This window comes from Antechinus flavipes, chromosome 1 (genome assembly GCF_016432865.1).
Source record: "Antechinus flavipes isolate AdamAnt ecotype Samford, QLD, Australia chromosome 1, AdamAnt_v2, whole genome shotgun sequence".
Taxonomy (NCBI): Eukaryota; Metazoa; Chordata; class Mammalia; order Dasyuromorphia; family Dasyuridae; genus Antechinus; species Antechinus flavipes.
Genome location: NC_067398.1, coordinates 543,756,132 through 543,774,492, shown reverse-complemented (window position 1 = coordinate 543,774,492; position 18,361 = coordinate 543,756,132). Strand labels below are relative to the sequence as shown.

Genomic DNA, 18,361 nt, shown 5'->3' with positions numbered 1-18,361 from the left:
ACAAAGTAGGGGAAAACACAATTAGGCATAGACTGCTTATTCATGGAGGGAATATCTATAGATCTTAGTGGACTGCAAACTCATTTATGCATCAAAGTATTATATGGGAAGCCAATGTAATTATAAAAGTCTAGAATAAATGAAGAGATAGTCCTATTGCTCTCAGCCATGTTTAAACCACATACAAAATATTGCCTCCACTTTGGGGCACTGTATTTGAAAAAGAGATAATGACAAATTAAAGAACATCTTTATGAAGGAAGTTGGAAGGGAGAAAAGATTTTATGCAATAAATTGGGTGGCCAAAGAAACTATGCAGGGTTAACTGAAGAAGAAAAGAATTGCAAGAGGGACAAGTAGGAATGATTATTATGTAAAGGATGTTATGTAGAACATATAAAAAATTCAACTGATATTAAGAAGATATACGTTAAGCTAATGTATGTAATAAGGCAGCTAAATGGCTCAATAGATAGAAGCCCTAGCCAGGAATCAGAAAGACCTGAATTCAAATCTGTCCTCAGAAATTCATTGCATGATGTTGGGCAAGTCCCCTAACTTCTATTTGCCTTAATTCACCAGAAAAGGAAATGGAAAAGCACTCCAGAATCTTTGCCAAGATAATCCCATGAACAATATAGTCCACAAAGTCATGAAGAGTTAGAGATGATTGAATAATTAAATAACAATAAACATGTGCATCAGTATAATGGATACTGTAACAAATCCTAGTGATACAAATTTGAATGAAACATTTCCAATCCTGTGAGTTTACAATCTTCCAAGAGGTGGCAGAGAGCACACGACATGTATTTAAGTAATTATTATATGAAAAATATATCCAAAGAAGTTATTTGAATCAGAAAAAAAAATGTGTTATTAGAAATATGAGAAAGAAAAGAGACCTTTCAATTCAAGATGGCTAGGAAAAACTATATGAATGAGGTAGAATCTAAACTACACTTTGTAGAAGGGTGGAATTCTAAGTCAGAGATAGAGGAGACATGTATATTCATATTCCAATTGGAAATCATACCATTTAGGAAACTTCCCAACCAATCTTCTAGCTAGCTCAATTATGACTTTAAATTTGGATGTTAAAGGAGGTTGGATTGAATGTGTCATATTCTTGTTTTCACGTCTTACCCGTTTGATCACTGTAAGAGGCAGGATGGCGGGTGCCTCAGTCTTTCCCCAAATATTTCCATATTTAATTTTCCACTATCTCTATATTAACAATTTGCTCCTCATTCATTATGGTATAGTAAAAGTAATATTGGGGTTCTATACCTGTCTGTGTCACTAGTTAGATCTTCTTGAATGTAGCAGGTAGATGGTATAATGGATGGAGACTCTAGAGTCAGGAAGACCTGATTTCAAATCCAGCCTCAGAGATTTATAAGCTATGACCCTGGGCAAATTATTTAACCTTATTTACCTCAGTTTCCTCATCTGTAAAATGAGCTGAAGATGGAAATGGCAAACCACTCCAACATCTTTGCCAAGAAAACCCCAAATGGAGTCATGAAGAATTGGGCATAAATGTAAAACAAATGGAACTAACAACATTTCAGACTTTGAGTAAATGTCTTTCCTGGATTAGGCCTTATTCTCATTTAGAAAATTCTAAAAATTCTGTGGTTGGACTATATTATCTTTAAAGGGTTCTCTTTTTAAAATCTTTTTATTTTCAAAACATGTGCATAGGTAATTTTCAATATTTGCCCTTGCTAAACCTTTTATTCGAATTTTTTTCTCCCTTTCTTCTCCCCACCCCTCCCCTAGATGGCTAGTAATCCAATATGTTAAACATGTGCAATTCTTCTATACATATTATGTTGCATAGGAAAAAATCAGATCAAAGAGGAAAAAAATGAGAAAGAAAACAAAATGCAGGCAAACGATAACAACAAGAAGTTAAAATGTTCTATTGTGATCCACACTCAGTCCCCACAGTCCACTCTCTGGATGCAGATGGCTCTCTCCTTCACAAGACCATTGGCATTGGTCTGAATCATCTTACTGTTGAAAAGAACTACATCCATCAGAACTGATCATCACATAATCTTGCTGTTGCCATGTATAATGTTCTCCTGGTTCTACTCACTTCACTTAGCTTCAGTTCATGTAAATCTCTCCAGGCCTCTTTGAAATCATCTTGCTGATCATTTCTTATAAATCAATAATATTCCATAACATTCAGATACCATAATTTATCAGCCATTCTCCAATTGATAGGCATCCACTCAGTTTCCAGTTCCAGCCCTATAAAAAGGGTTGTTATAAACATTTTCACACATGTGGGTCCTTTTCCCTTCTCTATGATCTCTTTGAGATAAAGGTCCAGTAGAGATACTGCTGGATTGAAAGGTATTCACAGTTTAATAGCACTTTGAGCATAGTTTCATATTGGTCTCTAGAATGGTTAGATCAGTTCACAACTTCACCAACAATGTGTTAGTATTCCAGTTTTCCCACATCCTCCAATATTCATGATTATCTTTTCCTGTTATCTTAACCAGTCTGAGAGGTGTGTAGTGGTACCTCAGAATTGTCCGGCTTTGCATTTCTTTGATCAATAGTATTGAGCATTTTTTCATATGACTAGAAATAAATAGTTTTTATTTCTTCATCGAAAAAATTGTTTCTTCATATCCTTTGACCATTTATCAACTGGAGAATGGCTTGTATTCTTGTTAATTTGAGTCAATTTTCTATCTATTTTAGAAATGAGGACTTTATCAGAATCCTGACTATAATTTTTCCCCCAGTTTACTGCTTCCCTTCTAATCTTGTCTGTATTTGTTTTGTTTGTTCAAAAGTTTTTCAATTTAAAATAATCAAAATTATCCATTTTGCATTCAATAACGTACTCTAGTTCTTCTTTGGTCACAAATTTCTTTCTTCTCCACAGGTCTGAGAGGTAGATTATGCTTTGTACTTCTTATTTGCTTATAGTATCATTCTATACGTCTAAATCATGAACTCATTCCAACCATATCTTGGTATATAGTGTTCAGTTTGGGTCAATGACTAGTTTCTGTCATACTAATTTCCAAATTTCCCTGCAATTTTTTATCAAATACTGAGTTCTTACCTCAGAAGCTGGAGTCTTTGGGATTTATCAAACACAATTACTATAGTCATTTACTATTATGTCTTGTGAACCTAACTTATTTCACTGATCAATTACTGTATTTATTCACCAGTACCAAATGGTTTTGATGACTACTGCTTTATAATATAGTTTTAGGTCTGGTATGGCTAGGCTACCTTCATTTGCATTTTTTCATTAATTTCCTTGAAATGCTTTATCTTTTGTTCTTTCAGATGAACTTTGTTTTTATTTTTTTCTAAATCTCTAAAATAATTTCTTGTGAGTTTGATTGGTCTGGCACTGTATAAGTAGTTTAATTAAGGTAAGAATTTCATATTTATTGTATTAGCTCAGTCTACCCATAAGTACTTAATATTTTTCCAATTGATTACATCTGGCTTTATTTGTGTGGAAAGTGTTTTATAATTGTGTTCATATAGTTCTTAACTTTGTCTTGGCAAATAGACTCCCAATATTTTGTATTATCTACAGTTGTTTTAAATAGAGTTTATCTTTGTATCTCTACCTGTTGGACTTTGTTGACAATGCATAGAAATGCTGGTATTTTATGTGAATTTATTTTATATCCTGCAACTTTGTATAACATTCTGTGTTGTTTATGGTTCAACCAAATAAGGATTCAGTCCTTCTGATAAATCACTGGGAGAAGTAATATATGAATGGAAATAGAACTTTATATATGGGATAGAAGAGACAGTAAAAATTTTCTAGATGGAAAAAATGTAGTTGAGTATTCCTTTTAGGAGAGAAAAAGTCATAAAAGGGGGCATTTATAAGCTGCAGAAGGTAAGCTTTATCCACTACACAATTTGATCTGGGCCAAGAATACCTACATCATCAAGTGTTGGTAAAAAAGAAACATGGAAAATGAGTGTGCAAAGAAGTTGTTGCCAAAAGGTCCCTCAGAAAAATTTTAAAGAAGGCATTTCTATCTCAGCCAAATCTCTTGTTTGCTGATTTCCTTGCTAGAATTCATTGGGCGAATACTCCCAGTCTTAGCAAACATCTGTGACTATTTCTCAGTAATTTAGCCTGAACCAGGACAAATACCTCCAAGAGAGAAGAGATAAACAGAATTTAGGACTTTATAAAACTACCAATCCTAAAGTCCAACAGCAAAAAAGAAAAGACTTGGCAAACAGGCAATCTGCCACAAGTTAGTAGCAAAGAGTCTCAAGGGAACCACTACAGACTGAGCACTTTTAATCATAGGAGAAAAGGAAAATGAGGATGCTGTTCCAAAGATGTCTTTCTGCCAGAAAAAAAACCACCAACTATATTGCATGTACATGAAGAGCATATTGGTTTCTGTTTAAGAAGGTAAAAAGGCTTAAGAAATCTCCTTGTCTGGTGAAATTATAAAGATTCCTTAACAGAATTTAAGAATCAATGAAGTAAAAGATGCTGAGGAGATGAAAAAAGATTAAGATGTTGACAAGAAAGTATCATAAAGAGAGAGAAAATCTAAACTGCTAAAATTTCATAGTAAATATGAAAAATATTCTTTCTATAAAGGATAGATTTACATTTTCAAGCAATAACAGAATCTCATACAGTTAATCCTTCAACTTTTGGGGAGATAACACTTCTAGAAAATAGCACAAAAATAATTAATGCAAATGTTAATACATTGAATCTATGGAACATAGGAGGATAGATTTCTACAATACTCCGAAGCTGTAATTTTTCACTAAAGGTTGCTGAAAATACTTTTATGCATCTATAATTCTTTACAACAAAATTTAATTTTTAAATATATGGAATTTTCCTGTCAGAGTAATCAAGAGATAACCCATAAAATACAGATATAAGAAGAACCCTGAAGAAAAAATAAAAGGGGAGAATAACTGCCATCTCTAATCTCATTTTTGGTTAAAAGTGACTAGAGCTGACTAGTCTTGAAGGGCTCTCATATGAAGCTTGGAGCTCACTATCTTTTTTTTTTTTTTGTGTGAGGTAATTGGGGTTAAATGATTTGCCCAGATCACATAACTAGTTAACATTAAATGTCTGACATCAGATTTGAATTCAGGTCCTCCTGACTTCAGGGCTAATGCTCTGTCCACTGTGGCATTTAGCTGCCCCTCCATTAGCTTATAATGAGGTAACTAGGTAGTTCAGTGTGTAGAGTACTAGGCCTAGAGCCAGAAAAACTTGAGTTCAAATCCACCCTTAAAACCTTATTAGCCATGTGATGTTAAACAAGTTGTTTAAGCTCTATCTCCCTAATTTTCTCCAACTGTATTTTTAATAATATTTTCCCAATTACATTTCAAGATGATTTTTGGTATTCATTTTTACAAGAGTTTGAGTTTCAAATATTTCTTTCTTTTATTTTTTCTCCTCCTAAATGGTAGGAATTTGATATAGATTATACATGTGTTGTCCTGTAAAGCATGTTTTCATCTTAGTAACAATTGTGAAAAAAAGAAAGAGATCAAAAGGGAAAAAAAGAAAAAAAGGATAATGTAAGAAAGTATTATTTGATCTGCATTTAGAGTCCATCAGTTCTTTATCTGGATGTGGAGAGCATTTTCCTTCATGAGTTCTTCATACTTGCTTTGGATCATTGTGTTGTAGAAAAGAGCTGAATCACTCATAGCTGATCATCACACAATGTTGTTGATAATGTGTACCATATTTTCTTGCCAGTGTTCATTTTATTTTGTATTAATTTGTACACATCTTTTTTAGGATTTTCTGAAATCTTACTGTTCATCACTTCTTATTCCACAATAGTATTCATATGCCACAGCTTATTCCACAATTGATGACTATCCCCTCACCACTACAAATAAGGCTGCTATAAACATTTTTGTACATAAAGGTCTTTTTTCCCTTTTTCTTGATCTCTTTAGGATACAGACCTAGTAATGGTATTGCTAGATCAAATGGTATGAACAGTTTGGTTGCCTTTGGGCATAGTTCCAAATTGCTCTTCAGAATGATTAGATTACTTCACAATTTCACCAACAGTACATTAGTGTCCCAATTTTACCACATTCTCTCCAACATTTATCATTTTCCTTTTTTGTCATATTAGCCAATTTGATAGGCATAAGGTGGTACCTCAGAGTTATTTTAATTTGTTTTTTTCTAATAAATAATGATTTAGAACCCTTTTCATAAACTTGTAGATAGCCTTTATTTCTTCATCTGAGAACTACCTTTTATGTCCTTTGACCATCTCTCACTTAAGTTCTTTCAGAGGGTGCTACCTCTTTTTATAGTGGCAAAAAACTGAAAATTGAGTGGATGCCAATCAGCTAGGGAATGACTGAATAAATTATAGTATATGAAGTTAATGGAATATTATTGTTCTATAAGAAATGAGGAGCAGGCTGACTTCAGAAAAGTCTGGAAACACATAAACTTGTGCTGAGTGAAGTGAACATCACCAAGAGAACATTGTACATAGTAACAAGATTATGTGATAATCAACTGTGATGGACTTGATTCTTCTCAACAATGCAGTGATTCAAGACAATTCCAATAGATTTGGAATGGAAAATGCCAATCATATCCAGAGAGAAAACTATAGAGAGTGAATGTGAATCAAAGCATAGTATTTTCATCTTTCTGTTTGTTTGTTTTTCTTTTATGTATTTTTCCCCATTTGATCTGATTTTCCTTGTACAACATAACAAATGTGGAAATATGTTGAAAAGGATTGGATATGTTTAAGCTTTTTCAGATTGCTTGCTGCCTTAGGGAAGGGAAGAGAGGGAGAAAAAATTAGAATATAATGTCTTACAGAAATTAATGTTGAAAACTATCTTTACATATATTTGGAAAAATAGAATCATATATAAAAGAAAAAAAGAATTTGCTGTGTCACTTGTTGCATGTATGTTTAGTATTAATAATATTTCACTATCAATGGAACCTTTGGCAAGATGCTGTTTCCTTCCTTATCTCTTTTAATTAGGTCTATTTTTGCTTTTGCTTTGTTTCAGATCAAAATTGCTACCCTTGTTTTTTTTTTTTTTTTTTTTTTTTTTTTTTTAATTCAGCTGAAGCAGAATGTTCAGAATACATTCTGCTCCAGTCCTTTAGCTTTGCTCTGTATGTGTCTCTGCTTCAAGTGTGTTTCTTGTAAACAACATATTGTAAGAGTCTGGGTTTTGATCCCCTCTGCTATCCATTTCTTTTTTTTATGAGATACTTCATCCCAATCATATTAATAGTTATGATTACTAATTTATTTCCCTCCACCCTATTTGTCCTTCTGTCCTGTCTTTTTTCTTTCATGCTTTCCTACCTCAGCAATGAATTGCTTCTGTCTACCACTTCCTTTAGTCTGTCTTCTCTTCTGATAATCCCACTCTCCCACTCCCCATCTTTATTAATCTCTCCACTTTATACTTTCCTGTCATGTATGACCTCTCCCTTCTTTCTACATTCAGTATACTTATTTTTCTCATCTCTTAATGATTTTTATAGCATTCATTTTCTCAAATTCACCTTATGAATGTAATTTTCTCTATCTATGTACATTCTTTCCAACTGTGCTATAAGTGGTACTTTTTAAAAATTGCAAGTATCATCTTCCCACGTAGGCATATAAACAGTTCAACTCTATTGAATCTCTTATGTTTTCTTTTCTCTTTTTACCTTTTTAGGTCTCACTTGGGTCCTTGATATTAAGGGTCAAGTTTTTTGCCCATTTTTAATCTTAGGAAAGCTTGGAATCCTTTTATTTCATTAAATAATCACTTTCCCTTGAAGTATTATGCTTAATTTATCTGGGTAAATGATGGTTAGTTATAGTCCCAACTTTTTTATCTTCTGGAATATCATGTTCTGTGACTTCTGATGCTGTAATGTTGTAGCTACTAAGTTCAAAGGTGAATATGGAGGATTTGCAGCTATTTACTACTTATTTTGTTATCTCTTTATTGTTTAATCCACCATCTTCTCCTCAATTGTAAAATGGGCATAAGGATAGCACCTACCTCTCAGATTTGTTATGAAGATTAAATGTAAAAGGCTTAGCCCAATGCTTGACACAAAGTAGAAGCTCACTAAATGCTAATTTTCTTCCTTCATTTCTTCTCCAAAAGCCCAAGATCTCTATCACTGAAACTTCTCTCTAGCCACTCCTCTTCTTATATTTGTGTAGTTGTGTATGTTTGAGTTTTTTCTACTCATAATCTGAAATGGAGCTATAATAGTGTCAATACTGATGCTCCCTCTATAGAACATTGATGCATGCCCATCCTGGATGACTTGTCCATGTTTTGCCAGAAATACAACAGAGGATATAAACCTAATATGCCACATTTCTTCCACATTCTTCTGATTCATATACATATATATATATATGTATATATATATACATATATATATATATATATATATACACACATATATATGTCAGATGTAAATAATGTATGTATTTATATATTATTGGAGGAATAGACTATTTACTAGTTATCATTCCCTTTCTCCACATGAACAACAATATTCTATAGGGTGGGGTGTCTATTTCTGTTGCTCTCCTTAATTTCAATTCATCTTCAAAGCTATTTATTTGTTGGGTAGTTTCATGTTCATATTCAGCATGCATTCCTCTCCTGACCCTCTGGGTGATAATTATTTGTAATTTTTTAAAATTTTGAGTGTTTTAGGGATGGAGCTAAGAAAACAGAAAAGAAGGTTGGGACTTACCTGATTTTCCCCAAACTTCCCTTTAAACAGTTTTAAATAATACCTCAAAATAAATTCTAAAGAGTCAGAACCTATATAAGGATGATTTAGCCTGAGATGATTTAGAAGATTCGCCGAAAAAGTCTCTTGACTGGGGTGAGAATGGAGGACAGTCCAGTGCAGACTGTACCAGTCCAGTCAATATCCCAGCAAATCGCAACAGGCCTTGGAGGTAACTGATCCAAGGAAATTCCAATATACTTTGGATGGAAAATGCCATCCACATTCAGAGAGAACTATGGACATTGAATGCAGATCAAAACATACTATTTTCACCTTTTTTCTGTTTTTTTTTTCTCATGTTCTGAGAACATTATTATCTGTTTATGTTTTAATTCTAACTTGAGGTCCTCTTCTATATCAGTTGTAATACTCATCAACTTTTGTTCTAATTCATTCCTCTTTCAAGTTTCTCTGGCTTGTTTTGGTTGCCTTTTGTTCTGATTTTTGTCTCCCAACATGACTCATAAGGAAATATGTAAAAAATAAAGGTACAGGTACAACCTAAAAAAATAGGAAAACAAGAAATGTAAAACAGAATATTCTCAGAAAAATTTTGACTTAATATGAAGTGAGCAGAACCAGGAAAACCCTATATACGATAGTAGCATTTTTGTACAATAATCAATTGTTGGATGACTTCACTATTCTCAACAATATGATTTAAGACAATTCTTAAGGACCTACTTTTTTTTAATGTTATCTATCTCCAGAGAAAGAATTGATGGAGTCCAAATGAAAATCTAAACAAATTTTCTTTTAAAAATTTATTTTTTGTGTTTTTTTAGTCTATGATTTCTTTTACATCTTGACTAATATGAAAATATCTTTTGCATGACTACACATGTAAAACCTATATTAAATTGCTTGCTTTTTCAAGGAAAAGGAAGAGGAAGGAGACAGAATCTCAAACTCAATTTTAAAAAAATTAAAAATTTGTTTTATATGTAATTGAAGATAAAACAGATGAATATTTAAAAACATAATCAAACAAAAACTTGAGTTTAACACAATTCTCAAATGCATAAAAACACCAGTAGAATATCAATATTTTTAAAAATACAACTATATTTCTGGAAGAATTTGGGGAATCTTAAAAAGAGATTTGAAATCAATTCTCTATAATGGTGATCACTTCATTATTCATATGCATATTTGCGTATGGGTGTGTTAATAATAGTGATGGTCTGAAACAGCATTAGGAAAGAAGTATAGAAAAAATAATGAACAAAAAAATCCATGAATTATATGGAAGCTATCCCTTTAAATTGAACCCAACTCTCCAGAAATAAGGGCAAGAATAAAAATTGAATCTGTGAAGGAGCTCCCTCAACCAATATAGTTCACCTTTTCTGGTTGAGTCTTACAGAGTCATCTAGATCCCTAAGAGCTTAAGTGATTTTCCTAGGAATATATAGCTAACAGTTGTTGGAGGCTAGACTTTAACCCAGGTTTTCCTGACTTTAAGGCCAGCCTTTTATCTACTTTTATACCCCATCTATATAAATAATGTATTTATTACTTGTATTTTGAAATCACTCTTCATATTTTTATTTTATAAAATAATTACAACTTTCTAACTTTCTTTCGGGGGAACAGTGTTCTGAGTGCTTAAGTGAACAGACCACTGGAATTCAATTGGGGAGAAATGTATGGGCTTGAATTGTAATTTTACTACTCACAAACTATATGACTGTGGGTAAGTCACTTAAATGATCAGGACCTCAATCCTCCCTCAAACCCTTAAAATGTATAAAATGGAGATAAGAGTACTAATACTACCTCCTCATAGGATTGAGAGAAAAGGGAACTATAAAATGAAATGTGCTATGTAATAAAGCAATTGATATCATTATGACACACAAGAATGAATTTGGAGAGATCAAATCAGTTTGTAAGTGGAAGGTATTGCCACAACAGAGTTGCAGAACAGAGACAATTCTCTGCTTCAACTTCCTGGAAAGAATGAAAGGAGAATATTTTCTCTAAGGGAAACTGACATCTGAAAACATGGTGACCAAGATCTAATTATGAAAAATGTCAAATGTATGCACATAATCTTCTATAGTAGCACATTCTAAAATAGTAAAGAAAAAATAGGAAAGATATGGATTATTTTTATAAAGTAAATATACAATGAATTCATGAAATAAAGGGAAGTATGAAAATAATACTTTCAAAAAGAAGTTTATATTCATATTTCCCTTTTTCAAATTAATAAAGTTGAATTTATTGCAGTTTTCTACTTCTCTTTAAAAATTGTTAGTGACTTACCATTTGAAAAAGCTAAATTCTTATGGCCCAGATGTATTAAACATATTTCCTAATTATAAAATTAACTTATGTCCACAGATAGGACATCACTGTTGAGGACTTATGTGCGAGAATACTCTTATCAGAAAAGGGGAGTTCTTGGAAGATCTGAAGCGACAGGCAGTATTCCATTATTCCATATTTTCCTTCTAGTATGTCACTGGTCATCTGCAAAAGAGGTAAATTCATGAATAGTATTCAGGGAGTTAATGAGGAGCTAGCCAGATGGTGCTTGTCAGAAGGTGTTGACTTTTTAGACAACTGGGACTCTTTCTTGGGAATAAGTGAATGGTGTGGCAGAACTGGGCTGCATCTCAATCAACTAGAAGCAAACAGATGTATTTACTAATTTTAAAAAAATCACACATCCACTATTTTTTCTTCCTCTTTGGACTTTTATTTAGGTTGTTTTAATTGGAAGATATAGGGAAGGGGGACCAAGTAGAATGAAAGTGAAATGTTTTCAATAAACAAGGCCATGGTAATAAAATTTGGGAAGAAGACAGAAATTTAAATAAAGATGGAAAGGTAAAATGAAGTGAAGAAATATAAATGTCTTACCAGGAAAAGAAAGACCAACCAAAACAAGCCAGAGAAACTTGAAAGAGGAATGAGTTAGAACAAAAGTTGATGAGTATTACACTGATATAGAAGAGGGCCTCAAGTTAGAATTAAAATATAAACAGATAATAATTTGATTGATGTAAAGGATTAAGCAAAGTAGTAAAGGCAACTCAAAGATACATTAGAATTTTTTGTCTGTCCCTTAAAACACACCAAAAAAGAAGCCACTCTGATGAGTTTCAGTCATTCTCTGTTTTCTCTTCTCCATCAGCTGCCATATTTCCTTTTAGTTTGATTTATCACCTTCTTTGGTGGGAACACACAGTCAAATTGTTCTATGCATTAACCTTTTGCAAAAAATAGTTCTTTTCATCATTTAAAAAAAGAAATGAAGCAAGAAGGAAGGGGACAAGCAGAAAAGAATAAAAAGGAAGAAGCAAGGAAGGGAAGGAGGGGGGGGGAGGAAGAAGAGAGAAACAGAGAGAGAGAGAGAAGGAGAAAGAAGAAAGAAGAAAGTTTTTCTTCCTCAAGCAGCTCATTTCATTCAAACAATTTCATTCCATTCTTAGTTTATCACATGTTATTTTATTTTAATTTATGCCCATGCTGACCAGTTTTCTATAATCCAGAGGTAAAAAATGGAGAATAATCTTACTGGTTCCCCATTAAGCACTGCAAGCTACATGTGTATGGGAGGTAGAGGTATATAAATTTTTACCAGCTTTTCTGTTACTTGAGCCAAGAGGCTGTTAGTTTTTATGTAATTATAATTCCTTTCAGTATGTGCACTTTTCCACATGGCAGAGGTTTCTTTCTGAGATCTTAAACAATGGAGCCAGCAGAAGCAGGTGAAGTTCGAGATTCCTAGCATTGGCCATATGTCTCCCTTATCTCTCTCCTTTTTAAAAAGAATTTCATTGTTTGACAAGACATGCATCAGATTACATATATACATGCAATTCTCATTACATGGGGTTATATGTACATTCAGTCCCCGTTTCCTTCTGCACTGGAGATTGAAGCAGCCATCAAGATCTATGATAGATGCTTTTTTGCTAACATAACAATGCCATATTTTTATTTTCAATAGATGTAATAATGAAAAAAATGAAAAACAGAATGAGCAAGGGTTAGAAGATTTATACATATGTATTCTGGGGCGAGAGGAGAATGAAGGCAGAATTGAATTTTCTTACTGAATTCAATGCAGTTACCAATGGATCTTCAACTTTTAAAACTATCTTACAAAATGCACAATCGCAATAAAGAGAACACAAAAGAAAATGAGCAGAGAACAGACTATAGGAGTGATACCATGGTGATGTGTAGCCTTTACAATACCCAACCAGAAATTATTGCAAGATTATGGAATACTCTTTGTTTTTATTTCTACCTTTAAAAATTCTAAAAAACAAAAACAAACAAACAAAAAACCCTATATTCCAGTTCTAAATCCATAACAAGGAAGTATAATGTCATTAGAGTCTATAGCAGTAGAAAAAAGAATTCTGTTTTAAGTAGAGAGCAGCATCAGTTACTGAGTAAATGCTTTGTGCAAATGCTGACCTGTGATCACTGGTATTTATATAAAAATCAACAGTGTCTTTTACATATTCATCTCTTGTCATTCTGCTCTCAATATCATCCCCTGATCACGCTCCCATAATCATTAATGAGAATCACAAGCAGCATTAAGACCCAAGCATACACAGCACTCCAGATTATTTTCACATCAAGAATAATGCATTCATAATTGCAAATCTGTTGGCCTCCTAACTCTAACCAATTAGGTATGTCACATATTCATTAGTACTATTTACAGAATTAGAAGAGAACCACTCACACATACTTGCAGTCCACCTATTTTTAGTTATTTAGGTATGTTTACTTACACCTCACAAAAGAGATGGCCATCACAACTCTGAAGACCAGCCCCCTGAATTACAACACACTGTAAAATATAAATATGTCAGACAGAAGTTGACTCTCAATGTGACCTTCCTCCTAACACTCCATGGTTTTTATACCTCAGATATAAAAATAGACTGGATATGAAAAGATTACCTCGGCCTTGAATTCTAGTTGCCGTTCTCAGAGCCAGTTTCTCTCCTATTTTGCTCAGACTCTCTGTGTGGATACAAAGTGGAATAGGGAATTTAGATAAACATCTGTATAATTCCAACTTCAGTCAGAGTTTTCCATGATCACTAATGTTTCCCCAAAAATCTTTCATTCTCCCATGCACACAGATTATGAAGTAGAACAAAAGTTCTCAAGATATGATTCAAGGATAATTGAGGAACCTCCAAAACTCTTTCAGAGGATCCACAATACTAAAACTATCCTCATGGCAATACTGAGAAATTTTAGTTTCAAATATATTAAATATCAATAAATAAAATACTTATAAACAAAAATGGGTGGAAAGCTCCTTAATAATCTTTAAATGTGGAAAATGGCCCTAAAGCCAAAAACTCTAAGAATTCCTGTGATAATAGGGTAATTTTTTTGGCCAGAACTATAAGAATTCGAACAAATCAGATATGAGATTCTCATCCTGATTTATATACATTGGGAACAACAAAACTAGATCAAACATTTGTGATATCACACTCCACAGTCATGGAAATGAACAGCAATATTTTTTTTTTGTTTATGGAAGATAGGTTTTTGCCTATTCCTCACCTCCACTATGACACACCCCAGCATATTGAGGATTGAGTAAAAATCAGAGCATGTAACCACTGCCTGGTCTTGTACTAGGATATGTTCAACTCCACAGTCCGCTGAGCCATTAAATGACTCACATAGGCCTTTTGGTTTCTATTGTCAATCATACTTCCTAAGGAATTGCCCCTACCTCTTTCTACTTTTTGCCCAATGCCTTTTGCTCTAAGAACAGTGTCCAAACTAATAATACTTAACTTCTTGAAAGTGTCTGTCAAATGACTCTCCTATGCATCAAATCACCCTCTGAGAGTGTGCATACCAAGATTCCTTTGCCCACCCATTGCTTCCTAATTTGTGTTATCTTTCCCTATTAATTTCATCCATGAAATAACCAACCACAATTCCCAAGCACTGATGAAGAGGCAATATACCAAATCCTGACAGAAAGGTTTTGAATATACGGGGTAGACATAGATTGTGGTAAATGTGTAAGATTCATTTTGTTTTATTATACTTATTTGGTATTCATTTTTACATTATTTCAGTTGTGCTTTTCCTTTTTTATTGTTTTATTTTCCTTATTTTATTGTATTAAGGAAAGGACCAGTATATTGCTAAGCATAATATTAGCATATAACATAAGAATTAAGAGGAAAGCCTGTGATAGGTTTGCCAAAAAAGGAGAAAGGAAAAAAAGTCATAAGCATTTTTTAAAATTTTAACTTTTATTTTCAAATAACAAATATGTATGTTCTCTTCCTTCAACCTGAAGCATTTTTAAAGACACAGAAGAAAACTAAAGATAGTTTTTTTTCTTTCTTTTTTTTTTTTTATTAAATAACTTTTTATTGACAGAACCTATGCCAGGGTAATTTTTTACAGCATTATCCCTTGCACTCACTTCTGTTCTGATTTTTCCCCTCCCTCCCTCCACCCCCTCCCTCGGATGGCAGGCAGTCCTTTACATGTTAAATAGGTTATAGTATATCCTAGATACAATATATGTGTGCAGAACCGAGCAGTTTTCTTGTTGCACAGGGAGAATTGAATTCATAAGGTATAAATAACCTGGGAAGAAAAACAAAAATGCAAGCAGTTTATATTCATTTCCCAGTGTTCTTTCCTTGGGTGTAGCTGCTTCTGTCCATCCTTGATTAATTGAAACTGAATTAGCTCTCTTTATCAAAGAGATCCACTTCCATCAGAATACATCCTCAAACAGTATCATTGTTGAGGTATATAATGATCTCCTGGTTCTGCTCATTTCACTTAGCATCAGTTCATGTAAGTCTCGCCAGTCCTCTCTGTATTCATCCTGCTAGTCATTTCTTACAGAACTATAATATTCCATAACATTCATATACCACAATTTACCCAACCATTCTCCAATTGATGGGCATCCATTCATTTTCCAGTTTCTAGCCACTACAAACAGGGCTGCCACAAACATTTTGGCACATACAGGTCCCTTTCCTTTCTTTAATATCTCTTTGGGGTATAAGCCCAGTAGAAACACTGCTGGATCAAAGGGTATGCACAGTTTGATAACTTTTTGAGCACAGTTCCAAATTGCTCTCCAGAATAGGGCTGGATGTGTTCACAATTCCACCAACAATGTATCAGTGTCCCTGTTTTCCCCCATCCCCTCCAACATTCCGCATTATCTTTCCCTTTCATTCTAGCCAATCTGACAGGTGTGTAGTGGTATCTCAGAGTTGTCTTAATTTGCATTTCTCTGATTAATAATGATTTGGAGCATATTTTCATATGTCTATAAATAGTTTTAATTTCTTCGTCTGAGAATTGTCTGTTCATATCCTTTGACCATTTATCAATTGGAGAATGGCTTGATTTCTTATAAATTAGAGTCAGTTCTCTATATATTTTGGAAATGAGGCCTTTATCAGAACCTTTGACTATAAAAATGTTTTCCCAGTTTATTGTTTCCCTTCTAATCTTGTCTGCATTTTTTTTCTTTGTACAAAAACTTTTCAATTTGATATAATCAAAAATTTCTATTTTGTGGTCAATAGTGATCTCTAGTTCTTCTTTGGTCATAAATTCCTCCCTCTTCCACAGATCTTAGAGGTAAACTATCCTATGCTCTTCCAATTTATTTATAATCTCATTCTTTATGCCTAGGTCATAAACCCATTTTGACCTTATCTTGGTGTATGGTGTTAAGTGTGGGTCAATGCCTAGTTTCTGCCATACTAATTTCCAATTTTCCCAGTAATTTTTGTCAAATAATGCATTCTTATCCCAAAAACTGGGGTCTTTGGGTTTGTCAAACACTAGATTATTAAAGTTATTGGCTGGAAAACTAAAGGTAGTTCAAAAACAGGAGACAACTTTGAAAAGTATATATTGACTTTATTATATACTTTTTAAAAAGCAAGTTGTATATAAAACTCATGTTTTCTCAAAGAATACTTTTTGTTCTATTTTGTATATGGGAACATTTTTTAAAATTTCCTGTGAAATTTAAAAGTAAGATTTTTAAAAGAATATAAATGTTTTATAAGCAAACACTTTTTCTTTTTCTATTTGTATCCCCATTGATTAACATAGTCCCTAGTACATAATAAGCATTAAACTAATGATTCTGAATTTATTCATTTCTAACCATTAGAATTCATTGTGGGAAGAGTAAAAAGGTACTCAAAGTAAAATCTGAATCAACTACATGACAGGTATTGATTTCCTACACAAAAAAAGAAATGATAAACAAAAAACACTCACAAGTGTATATTAACAAAAAGTTTTAAGTGAAATTCATTAACTCAAGTTATGACTCTTGAAATAGTCTTCTAGGAGGCTGAGGCTTAAACCATTTTCAAACACAAAGGAGTTTGCAGGACTACAGAACAGATAAGTTGCATTTCATCTTGCCTCTGAATTGTCTTTTCAAGGTCCATGTCTTTTGCCCAAACACAACAGAGCTTGGATTCCTTTTCTTGTTCCTTTTAGTTTTCTCCAATGCACAAACTTTCCCTGACTCCAGTCAATTATACTTAATGGAACCAGAACCATTTGACCTCTCAAAATCACAGTCTTTTCCAAAATTATACACATCTATCTTAAGATTGACATTTATTTATCTATTCTCAATAAAGAAATACAAAACACAAGACTTAACTAGGACTCTGAAATACAACTAAAACCTAAGGAGAACATAAGTCTTAGTTGCTGTTTTCTCAGTTTCATGACAGTTGAGGTAAGAAAAAAAGACAAGCTGCTTTTCTAGCATCCTTCATGGGAAGTCCCACTATTACCTGCTGCCAGCTAGAACATCAAATAAGAGACAGCTAAGACAATAAGTTTATTTTTAAAAGTCCACAGACTTATAATTTCTACCCCAAAGAGGATAATAAGAGAAATGCTTCATTAACTTCATTATCACCATGCCTCCAACATCTCAAAGTACTTAAATATCAAGTCACAATAGCTCTACAAAAGAAGTCAAGGATTCATCATCCTCAAAGTTGCCAAATCCTATCGCCTCCTTGCCCCACTAACATGTATTTTTTACCTCTTTTGTTATCTTTGTCAGTATGATAGGTATGAGGGAGAATCTCAAAGTTTGTATTTCTCTAATTAAGAAATCATTAGAATTTGGAGAAGTTTTTCATATAATTATTGATAGTTTGGATTTCTTCATTTGAAAACTGCCTGTTCAGTACTTTGACTATTTATCATTTGGGACATGGTTCTTAGTCGCATAAATTTAAATATAATTTTATCAGAAAAACTTGTTACTAAGATTTTTTCAATTACCTGTTTCTCTTCTACTTACATTAAACTGTATTTTATTTGGTTGCACAAAAACTTTTTAACTTTATATAATCAAAATTTTCTATTTTAACTTCTAATCTTCTTTGTCATTTGCTTAGAAATGTATTTTTCTTACTCTTCTAATTTGTTTATTATGTGACTATTATTAGCATCTGTATCAAAAATTCACTTTTTAATTTTTTTAATGAATTT

General features: G+C 33.0%; 1 long non-coding RNA gene across 1 annotated transcript in view; it reads right to left on the bottom strand.

Annotated features, from left to right (window-relative positions):
• Positions 1-18,361, bottom strand: part of LOC127564761 (uncharacterized) — a 51,521-nt gene that overhangs the window by 12,368 nt on the left and 20,792 nt on the right. The window contains exon 2 of the long non-coding RNA XR_007954357.1: positions 13,769-13,831. This is a non-coding gene — a long non-coding RNA (uncharacterized LOC127564761). The remainder of the gene's footprint in view (positions 1-13,768; positions 13,832-18,361) is intronic.